Source organism: Mesocricetus auratus, unplaced genomic scaffold, assembly GCF_017639785.1.
Source record: "Mesocricetus auratus isolate SY011 unplaced genomic scaffold, BCM_Maur_2.0 Super-Scaffold_100048, whole genome shotgun sequence".
NCBI lineage: Eukaryota > Metazoa > Chordata > Mammalia > Rodentia > Cricetidae > Mesocricetus > Mesocricetus auratus.
Window position 1 is genome coordinate 4,727,824 of NW_024429225.1, and position 11,020 is coordinate 4,738,843.

At 42.8% G+C, this 11,020-nt stretch overlaps 1 long non-coding RNA gene across 1 annotated transcript; it reads right to left on the minus strand.

Annotated features, from left to right (window-relative positions):
* Window positions 1-1,353: 1,353 nt before the first annotated feature.
* Window positions 1,354-7,002, minus strand: LOC106022502. Its single transcript, XR_001197458.3, has 3 exons — window positions 6,943-7,002; window positions 6,041-6,283; window positions 1,354-3,915 (listed from the first exon to the last, which is right to left on the minus strand). It is a non-coding gene; the product is annotated as an uncharacterized LOC106022502 (long non-coding RNA).
* Between the last annotated feature and the right edge of the window lie 4,018 nt (window positions 7,003-11,020).

Sequence of the window (11,020 nt, forward strand, 5' to 3'; positions counted from 1 at the left end):
ACACACACACACACACCTACCTTCTTCTCAGCACCTTATGTAACTTTCTCCAAAATGGACCAAACACTCGGACACAAAGCAGGGCTCAAGAGATACAAGACAAGCAAAATAATACCCTGCATCCTGTCTGACCACCAAGGATTAAAGTTGGATACCAATAACAGAAAGCTTACAAATTTAGGGAAACTGATAAACTACTGAACGAAAAATGGGTCAAAACAGACATTCGGAAAGAAATTAAAACTTTCTACAACTTACTGTAAATAAAAGCACAGCATACACAAACTTTGAGACACAATGAAGGAGGTTCTAAGAGGCAAGCTCATAGCACTAAATAAAAAAAATGGAGAGATCTCATACTAGTAACTTAACCGCACACCTGAGAGCTCTAGAAGAGAAGAAATCACAACCAAAAGGAGTAGACAGCAAGAAATAACCAAACTCAAGGTTGAAATAAATAAAATAGAAACAAACAAAGCATACAAAGAATCAACGCAACAAAAAGTTGTTTCACTATCTGGGCAAAGCTCGGCAGTGGTGGTGTAAGTCTTTAACCCCAGCACTTGGGAGGCAGAGGCTGGTGGATCTCTGTGAGTTCAAGGCCAGCCTGGTCTATAAGGCTACACTGAGAAACTCTGACTGGAAAATTTTTTTAAAAAAGAGGTGTTTGAGAAAATAAGTAAGAGTGGCAAACTCTTAGTCAAATTAACTAAAAAGCATAAAGAAGATCAAAACTAACAAAATTGGAAATGAAAAATACGACATCACAAGAAACACTAAAGAAATTGAGAGAATCTTAAATTAGAAACTTGTACTCCACCAAATTGGAAAATCATAAAGAAATGCATAATTTTCTCAACACATACCATCTGCCAGAGTTAAATCAAGACCAGAAAAGTAATTTAAACAGACTTATAACCCCTAGTGAAATAGAAGCAGTAATTGTCTCCCAATCAAAAAAAAAAAAAAAAAAAAAAAAAGGCCAAGGCCAGGCGGTTTTAGCTCAAGATTCTACCAGACTTTCAAAGAAGAGTTAGTGCCAGTACCCTTTAAATTATTTCACAAAATAGAGACTGAAGGAACACTGCCCAATTCTTTTGAAGGGGCCACAAGTTACCCTAATACCTAAACCAACGAAGACAATTACAGACCAATTTCCATTGTGAACATAGATGCAAAAAATTTCAATAAAATATTTGCTAACCAAATCCAAGAACACATCAAAAAGATCATCTGCCATGATCAAGTAGGCTTCATCCCAAAGACGCAGGAATGGTTCAATGTGTGAAAGTCAATAAATGTAACCCCCCCACATATAAACTAAATTAAGAAAAAAGCCACATGACCATATCATTAAATGCAGAAAAGGCCTTTGATAAAATCCAGCTGCCATTTGTTTTATCGATCTTGGCCATTCCGACAGGTGTAAAATGGAGTCTCAAAGTAGTTTTGATTTGCATTTCCCTGATGGCTAAAGATATTGAACATTTCTTTAAGCGCTTCTCAGCCATTTGAGTGTCACTTTTGAGAGTTCTGCGTTTTTAAATGGCGTTATTTGTAGAATAGGACAAAACAAACAGAAGGAAAGGAGCCCAGGAAACAGATACAGATCTGCTCCAGTCTCTGTGAGCTCATGAGCTTTCCTCAGCTGACTAGAGGCCTTGTTCTCCGTGCCCTCCATCGCCTCTGACTCCTACACTCTTTCCACCTCCTCTTCAGGGGGTTCCCTGAGCTCTGAGAGACTCATCACTTTAAAACACAACCTGGCCTTTCTTGTTTGCCCCCCAGATCTCATTTTATTATCATAATTTATAAAATACAGTCCAACTTTAAAATTTATAAAATACAGTCCTGCCGCCTTTAAAATGTTAGAAGAATTTAAAAAGTCCAATGTCTCTTTAAAAACCGGAAGTCTCTTAACTGTAGCCCCTTTGAAACACAAAGAAGTTATATACTTTTATAATCCAAGAGGGGAGAATCAGAGCACAGTTGGGATCATGTCAAAGCAGAAGCTGGCTAGTCTTCTTGATGATTCTTCCATTGGAATTCAAATCTGTTCTCTGTGGTGCTAGCTAGATCTCCTGGATGACCCTAGATGTTCAGGTTTCCAACTCAGTCTACAAAACACCAAAGGCTTCCTTGTAAGTCACACGTTTATTATTTATATAAAGATACGTTCCAACAGCTCCCTTTCTTAAGAATGTATCTTGAGAAGAAGTATGATCCCAGCCTCTTATGTAACTGAGTGGGGATTTATTTACCCATGCCCACCAATGTTGAGACCCTGGCATGTAGGACTGGGATGCTTTCGGAGTCCTATCTGGTAGCGTTGGTTATAGACTCAAACACATTAGTCACCTTCAGTACAACAAAGCAGATGTTCAGGGAATTCATGGCACCAAGAACAGGGTAGCTCATTACCTTGTATTTCTAAGAAACAATTAAACTTAAGTGTGAGGGAAAGTAATTCTCCAAAGGTAGCCTTCATAACTTTACATGCTATCCACAGGGGAAGCAGGAAATTCAGGCTTCGTGGGATGCCAGAGGAAATGAGGGCTTTATTTGATTAAAGAGCTGATGTGAAGTTTTGCCTACTTGAAATAAGGAAGGTGGTCTGGAATATTTCACTGGATCCAGATTCTACAATCTCCCTCTTTTTTAATGGTCTATGTAAGGACTTGACTGAGGGTTCTTCAAACTAAATCTTGGGTAGGATTTTATTAACATATCTTAAAGATTTACTCTAAGAAAATGTTAAGTGTTAGAACATAAATGAACTCTAAACTGAAATGGTGCCTGAATTACCTGCTTCCTCGATGACTTAGTAGCAGGCCATATTAGTATTATTTTCAGATCTTACATGCACAAATTATTTTTCAGAGATACATCATGGACAGGATGTCCACTGTGTAAATATGAGAAAGAGTTGAGTTATTTGTGTTTTAGTTTCCTTTCTGTTGCTGTGACAAAACAAACAGAGAACACTTGGAATAAAGTACCTTAGGGGACAAAAGGACCTATTTGCCTTACACTCCAGGTGACAGCCCATCACTGAGGGAACTCAAGGCAGGCACTCAATCAAAAACTTGAAGCAGAAACCATAAAGGATCACTGCTCCTAGCTCACCCACAGGCTTTCTTATGAAGCCTAAGACCACCTGCCTAGGGAATGGTAAACCTCCTACTCAACTAACAACAGGGACAGTTTGCCACAGACACCCCCAACCCCTCAACTGAGGCCTCCCTCTCACAACTCTAGGCTGTGTCCACCGTTAAAGTTCACTAGAGGACAACCCACAAGCTGCGGTAGGAAGAAGTGATGTGATGCCCACATTGTACCCCAGCCTTCACCTTACAGTCAGACCCTTATCACTGCCTCTTTAAACGCCGTTCTGTCACTGTCCCCAATATGTGTCAGTCATATTGTGGCCAGAAAGCACACTGTATACTACATTAATCTTTTAGAAATTTTTGGTACTTGCTCTATAAACCAGTATATGTCAACCTTTATAGATGTTCTTAAGGTCTTGAAAGGAATGTCTGTTCTACAGTCCCAAAGCAAAGCTATGTATATCAACACTATTGTTGAAATCCTTTGTAAATTTCTTTTTTTTTTTCCTGCTAGCTGTACTAATTAGGTACCTAAAAATAGGTGTGATGAGCAAGGTATTTAGATTTAGGGACCAGCTCAGGACTAAGAAAGTAGAGCACACCCCGCCTGCATGAAAAACACGTCCCGGAACTCTCCTCCCTCTGAAAAGTCAGTCCACTACGCTGAGAGCCACGTTCGACATCCAGACCCGAGACCTCGGGAGACTCATCGCTTGAATCCAGCAGCATCGCAGAACCAAGACCTCGGGGAGACTCACGGCTTGAATCCAGAGGAATCTTAAGACGTCTGGAGCGAGCGGTGACCCTGTGATGCAGGAGAGGTACCCCCGTTGTGAGTCTAGTGGCTATAGTCCCTAGGACTCTGCTTCTGCTGTGTGTATTGCTCTGATACAAGTGTGAAGTAAAATATATACTCAAAACCAGCTCGCTGAGTCTGTCATCATTCCTCCCAGGTTAAAGCTCCTGACATTTTTATAATGTTACTAGGTAATTAAAAAGTTATTGGGCCTGGAGAGATGACTGATCTCAAAGCTGATCTAGATTTGGTTCCTAGCATCCACATGGCAGATTACAACCATCTGTAACTCCAGTTCTAAGGGATCTGGGGGCCTCTTCTGGCCCAGGACAGTACACAAACACATATGCAAGAAAAATACCCATGCAGATTTTTAGAAGAAGTTTATAGCTATCTTAATTTACTAGTGAATTGGCATCACCATTATGAAATAACTCTGCTTAATACTTTTTAGTTAATGTCTATCTCATCTGGTTTTTTGTATGTAGAAATCTTGCATTGTGTATATTTTCCTATTCTTTTACTTTTTAAATTCTTACATTTATTTCTATGTGTTTTAGAGTTTTGCCCACATGTACGTCTATGTACCACATGTGCTCCTGGTGCCTGCAGGGTTCAGAAGACGGTGTTGGCCAGCATTGGAGATACAGACAGCTGTAAACTGCCATAAACAGGGTTCAGAAGACGGTGTTGGCCAGCATTGGAGTTACAGACAGCTGTAAACTGCCATAAACAGGGTTCAGAAGACGGTGTTGGCCAGCATTGGAGTTACAGGCAGCTGTAAACTGCCATAAACAGGGTTCAGAAGACGGTGTTGGCCAGCATTGGAGTTACAGGCAGCTGTAAACTGCCATAAACAGCTGTAAACTAGAGACCAAGCCTGGGTCCTCCAGAAGAGCAGACAATGCTCCTAACTGCTGAGCCATCTCTCCAGCTCTCCTGTTCCATTTTTCACTTTTAACCTTTCTGTATATTTACATATAGATGTGTCCTGGCTAGTTATGACACAAGCTATAGTCATTACGCAAGAGGGACACTCAACTGAAAAAAGAAAGCCTCCAAAAGATCTCCCTGGAGGCAATCTGTAGTGCATTTTCTCAGTTGGTGATTGACACAGGCCCAGCCCATTGTGGGTAATGGCAACTGGGAACAGGGAGTCCTGTGGGGAAAGGAAAGCAGGCTGATCAACTGTGAGCCGATGACTCTGTTCCTCCATGGCCTTGCTTCAGTCCCTGCCTGGAGTTCTTGCCCTAACGTCCCTTCACGACAGACGACCACTGTGAGCAGAAATCAACTCTTTCCTATCCAAATTGCCTTTAGTCACAGTGCTTTATCCCAGCAATAGAAACCCTAATTCAGACACCAATATTATACTAAATGCAGAAAAACTTCAAGTAGTCACTGTGAAATCAGGAGTAAAACAAGGGTGCCCACCCCTCTGCTCTTACTCAGGCTCCATGTCTTGCTTAGAGCAATAAGATAAAAATAAAATAAAATAAAGCATACAAACAGGAAATGGGTAAATTTTCCCTTATTTGTAAACAATATGAATCTACTAAAATAAACAACCAACAAAACATCCAAGAGAATGAACCAGGAAACTTAGACATTTTTATCTACGAATCAGGATACAAAATCAACACAAAAATCAGTAGGCTTTCTATATATCAAACACAAACATGCTGAGATAGAAATCCAGGGGGAAAGGTCCCATTTACAATAGATTCAAAAATAAAATAAAATACCAAGAGAACACCAAAGAAAGAAACTGAAGAAACTACAAGATTAAAAGGCCTCCCCTGCTCATAGATTGACAGGTTGATATAAAAATATCTGTATTGACAAAAACAGTCTATAGATTCAAAGTGGTCCATCAAAATTCCACTGACATTATTCACAAAATTATGAAAAAATCTTAAAATTCATATGGAAATACAAAGGACTTCAAATAGCCAAAACAATCTTGTGCCTAGTAACTTTAGTATCTAAAGTGATTACTGATTCGTTTCTGCTATTAGCTTTTGCTGATCCTTATTCACAGTAAGCCTGATTCTTCCCCTTGTGTGGTTGCTTAATTCTGGCTATACACACATGGTGGCTTTGAAAAGCTGCCGTGGGATGCTTTGAGACTTACCATGAAGGTGCCTTTCCCTAGAAACCGTGTGTTTACTTGTGCAGGGCTCTGCTTCAGGACTGTTGGAACTGCTTTAGACTGACTTTAATCACTGGAGGGTTTGTTCGGATCGTAGGGTACGTCAATTTTGTTTGTAAATCTCAAAGCTGGCTATAATTCCAGGTTCTCAGCGATGCCACCGCCACTGTCACCGCCACTCCTTTCTCCTTTCTTACTCAGCACTCAAACATCTTCCCATGGAACCTGAGGTTGCAGATGAAGAAAATGTTGTTCCCCCTCAGCCCCTCCCCACTCTCCCTGTTTACTGTCTCATTTCTCATTTTCTTCTGGGAGCCAAACCTGCTCCCAGTTAGAAATTAAAGGGACACCTGTAAGGCTAAGCTCTCCCCTCTTCTAACTTCAACAATACTGTCCCAAGATGTTCCAACTTCCCACCCCGGGTGGATGTGGGGCTTGGTGTTTCACCTCCATGGCTGTGGGGAAAAACAGACGCACTGTCTTCCATAGACCTCCCGGTCAGATGGAACCCGTCTCTTGCCCAGTGGTCTTAGGAACTCCACTACAGGATCCCACAGGGATGGGGACTCTGGAGGCACAGGTAGCTCCAGGATTCAAAACTCGCCCCCAGACTAAAATTTCTCTTTCCTCGCTTTCAAACTATCAGATCCATGGCGGCTAGACAAACTTGAGGCCATGTTTTCATTTTTATATTTCTTTCTCTATGGTTTTCACTTTTTAAATTTGCTCAAATAACCACATGCTTGACAACTTAAAGAGAAAACTAAGGAGGATTTTGCCATTTTTCAGTCAGTCATTCCTGAGCTGTCCTACGTGTAACAGCTACAAAGAAGTTTGAAACTCTTCAGTTTAACAACTCATTCAAGGATTTTTGTGCTATTTACCTTAGCTTTTGTGTTTTTGTTAAAACAGTGAGAAGTAGGGGATGGCTCAGAGATTAAGAGCACTGGGTGCTCTTCCAAAGTTCAATTCCCAGCAACCATGTGGTGGCCCATGACCATCTATAGTGGGATCTGGTGCCCTCTTCTGGCAGGCAGGCAAGAAGGCAGGCAGAACACTGTATACATAGGAAATAAATAAATCTTTTTAAAAAACAAAACAGTGAAACCAAAATGACTCCCTGAAACACAAATGTGAAATTCAATCACATAACAAATGCTTGTAGGGAAAGGCACTGTCAGAGGTGTAGTTGCTCCTTTGGTTTTTGCCTTTACTGAGATTCTTAGATTTTGGCTGGGAAATTTTTAGCCTTTTATCTGCTGCTTGACCCTTTAAAGAAACTTTCTATTGCTTTTTTTTTTTTAAGGTTAGAAACAACCTTGTTTCACATGTCAATCCCAGCTCCCTCTCCCTCCCCTCCTCCCCTGCCCTCCCCACCAGGTCCCCCAGTCCCTCACCCAATCTCTACTCCGATCCCCAAGGAGGGTGAGGTCCTCCATGGTGGATCTACAGTAACTGTCATTTCATTCAGGGTAGGGCCTAGGCCCTCCCCCAAGAGTCCCAGCTGAGAGAGCCTCCCATATTGTGGCATGGGCACTCAAAGTCTATTTGTATGCCAGGGATAAATACTACGCAAGGCCCCATAGATTACCTAGGCCTCGTCACAGACACCCACATTCAGGGGGTCTAGGTCAGTCCCATGCTTTACACACAGCCATCAATCTGGAGTCAGAGCTCCCCCCGTGTTCAGGTCAACTGTTTCTGTGGGTTAAACCAGCCCAGCCTTAACTCCTTTGCCCATTAGTTCTCTCTTTCTCTCTTTGTCTGTGGGTATCTGCCTCTGTTGTCATCAGTCGCTGGATGAAGGTTCTGTTTCCTAGACTCTCTGACCTGCCTGATGCAATAAAGACGAGATTCTGTTGCTTTGAAAAAAAAATACCTACCATTTAATGCTGCTTTCACTATTGTCAGGTCTTAGTCACTGTCCTGTTACCGGGAAGCATTTAATTGGAGGTTTGATTACAGTTTCAGAGGGTTACCCCATGAGCATCACGGTGAGAAGCAGATAGGCATAGAGCAGCAGCCTTTACATCCTGATCCCGGGGCAGCAGGCAGAGAGACACAGAGAAACAGAAAGAGGCAGACAAACAGACAGAGGCAGGCTGGGCAGGAGTTTTAAAACCTCAAAGCCCACCCCAGTGATACATTTCCTCCAACAAGGTCACACCTAATCTTTCCCAAACAATCTACCAGCTGATGGCTAAGCAGTCAAGTATATGAGCCAATCAGGGACATTCTCATTTAGACCTCCACACGCCAAGTCTCTGATGTCTGCTTCCTTTTCTTTCTTTACTCATTTTATCAGAAAGGCCTTCCTTAGCAATACTCAAAAAAAGTCCTATATCATGCCCATCTCTGTCTTCTCTGCCTTATAGCAGCTATCACCTATAAATTCACTTACTTCCTATAACACGCACTCAAATGCTAAGCATACATAAAGGGGCTGTTTTACTCACACCGCCTCACAGCTCCAAGCAAACAGGAAACATCTGGGATTTGTTGGGCCAGGCAATCTATGCCCCAGATCCACATATCCCACTGAGGACTTGATATCAGCCCTTGTGATCACATAGAGCTTCAGTCTTACTGTGAACAAGCCAGAGCTTAAGCTTTTCAGCCAACCCAGTCTTCTCTGTTCATCCCATGCCAGTCTGTGGAATCAGTTTTAGTTACTAACATCAGAAACCTTTTCCTCCAAATGTGCGTCCAAGTAGCAACTAGCTGTTGAGATTAAACTGGTAGAGTATACCTCAACTAAGAGCCTGCAGCCATCCCTTAATGGCAATCAGAACACGCTGTGTAATTTTGTTTCTTGATATACAAGGCAGTTCAGAGGCCCAGCCAACCATGCTCCCAAAATGCTGCGTGGTTGTTTGCCTCTTCATGGCTCTCCAATCTTCCTTCTTTACTGAGCTCTTTGCCGAGGGGAAACAAGGCATGCAGGCTCCATTCCATTCTTCAAGGAAGACAAACGTTCCCAAGTCTTCCATGTCTTACTCTATCTGAAATGCTCATTCCTCCTGGTCACCACGCCCATCTCATTCCTTATTTCTAAAAGTATTTGTCCCTTTGTTGGATATGACTAATCTTCAATCATTCTGTGTCACTGCCCTCTACATGTCCACCACGGTTTTAACACAATTTCTGAAGTTCTTGAAAGGGATCTCAGTGGTGGTGGATCTCTGTGCAATGAGACACTGGGCCGTGAGGTTTTGCCTCACACAACGGTGAAAGTTTAGTTTGTATACCTCTCAGAAGAGCCTGGGCCATCAGGACAGGAAGGCTTGCCAGCCGTTACCCAGTGATTAATGCCTTCAGTTTTGTAGGTCTGTGGAGAGGAGTGTTAGGTCAATTGCTCCTGCTCCTGTGCCACCGGGGGGACTCTCCTACCCCAGCCTTTCTCACGACTCCTCAAGTCTGGATAAAGGGTCCCAAGTGAGTGTGAACCAAGGCCATGCCAGGGCCTTTTCTCTAATTCATACACCTGGCACTTAGCCACTTATTTTACTCGTGGTGCTGGGGAGAGAACCTAGGACCTTATGCACGCCAGGAAAGTCCTCTCCATTTAGTTCCATCCCCATCCTACCCCCCCCCAGGATCTTGCTAAGTGAGGCTGTCCTCTCCTTACTCTCTTGCCTCTACCTCCAGTACTGAGATTACAGGGGTGTCCTTGTCACTGTCCTTTAAAGAATTAACGTTTTCAGTTCCTATCCTAATCCTCCAAGTCTTTCACAGGCCTTCCATTATGTTAGTCTGTCTTTTCAGGGACATAAAATTTAAGGCCTAGAAAGCCAGTATCCCCTCAAGTACATCAGCAATGCTGTCCAGTGTATGAATGATTAGCATTACTGTCCAGTGTATGAAGCATTAGCATTGCTGTCCAGTGTATGAATGATTAGCATTACTGTCCAGTGTATGAAGCATTAGCATTACTGTCCAGTGTATGAATGATTAGCATTACTGTCCAGTGTATGAAGCATTAGCATTACTGTCCAGTGTATGAAGCATTAGCATTACTGTCCAGTGTATGAATGATTAGCATTACTGTCCAGTGTATGAAGCATTAGCATTGCTGTCCAGTGTATGAATGATTAGCATTACTGTCCAGTGTATGAAGCATTAGCATTACTGTCCAGTGTATGAATGATTAGCATTACTGTCCATCATGCCCTCTAGAACAGGCACACTAAAAACCCACTCTGAAGTGCCTGTGTCCTTTCAGCTTGAAGCTCCTTCCCTGAGGCATACCCCAGCCTGTGCAGGTGCTGCCTGGCCTCCCTGCTTGAAACTGGGGGTGAAGAAAAATGCAGGTATCTATAGTATGATCACTGTTTACTGCAAGAGTAACAAGGTCCTTGCCAGCACTATGTGGCAAAGATAGCCTATGTACAGCTGGGAAAGAAATACCCACTTCTTTGTTCTTGCTTTGGTGTCGGCCTCCTAGTCTCGCCACTCAGCTCGTGTGTCCTGTGTTTCTTTGAGAGGGCTTACCATTCTTCGGAATTCAATTCCACGGATGATTTTCTCTGATTCGCAAGGCAAAGCTGTGGCTTCTTTTTCTCCTGCTAGGATAAAAGAAAACATGGGGCTGCAGAGACGGCTCAGCTGTTACAGGCACTTGCACTTGTTCTTGCAGAAGACTTGGGCTCGGTGCCCAGCTCCTACATGACAACTACCTGTAGCTCCAGCTCCAGGGATTCCAACGGGCTCTTCCGGCTCCTCCTGCTCCCATGGGGTACCAACGACAGACACTGATCTGCAAATGTGATCCCTTCAGCTTAAAAATGCTGAGTTTTTAAAGTCATTTCCGTGATTATCTCCAGGAGCTTCTCAAACAGTCCACCGAACATTTCATCACAAGGGCTGAAAGCTACAGACTGAGCAGCACTGTCCTGAAGACAGATGAGGCTGAGACTCACAGGCCATTACAGGGAATGTGTCACACTGGGCCAGGGCACACAC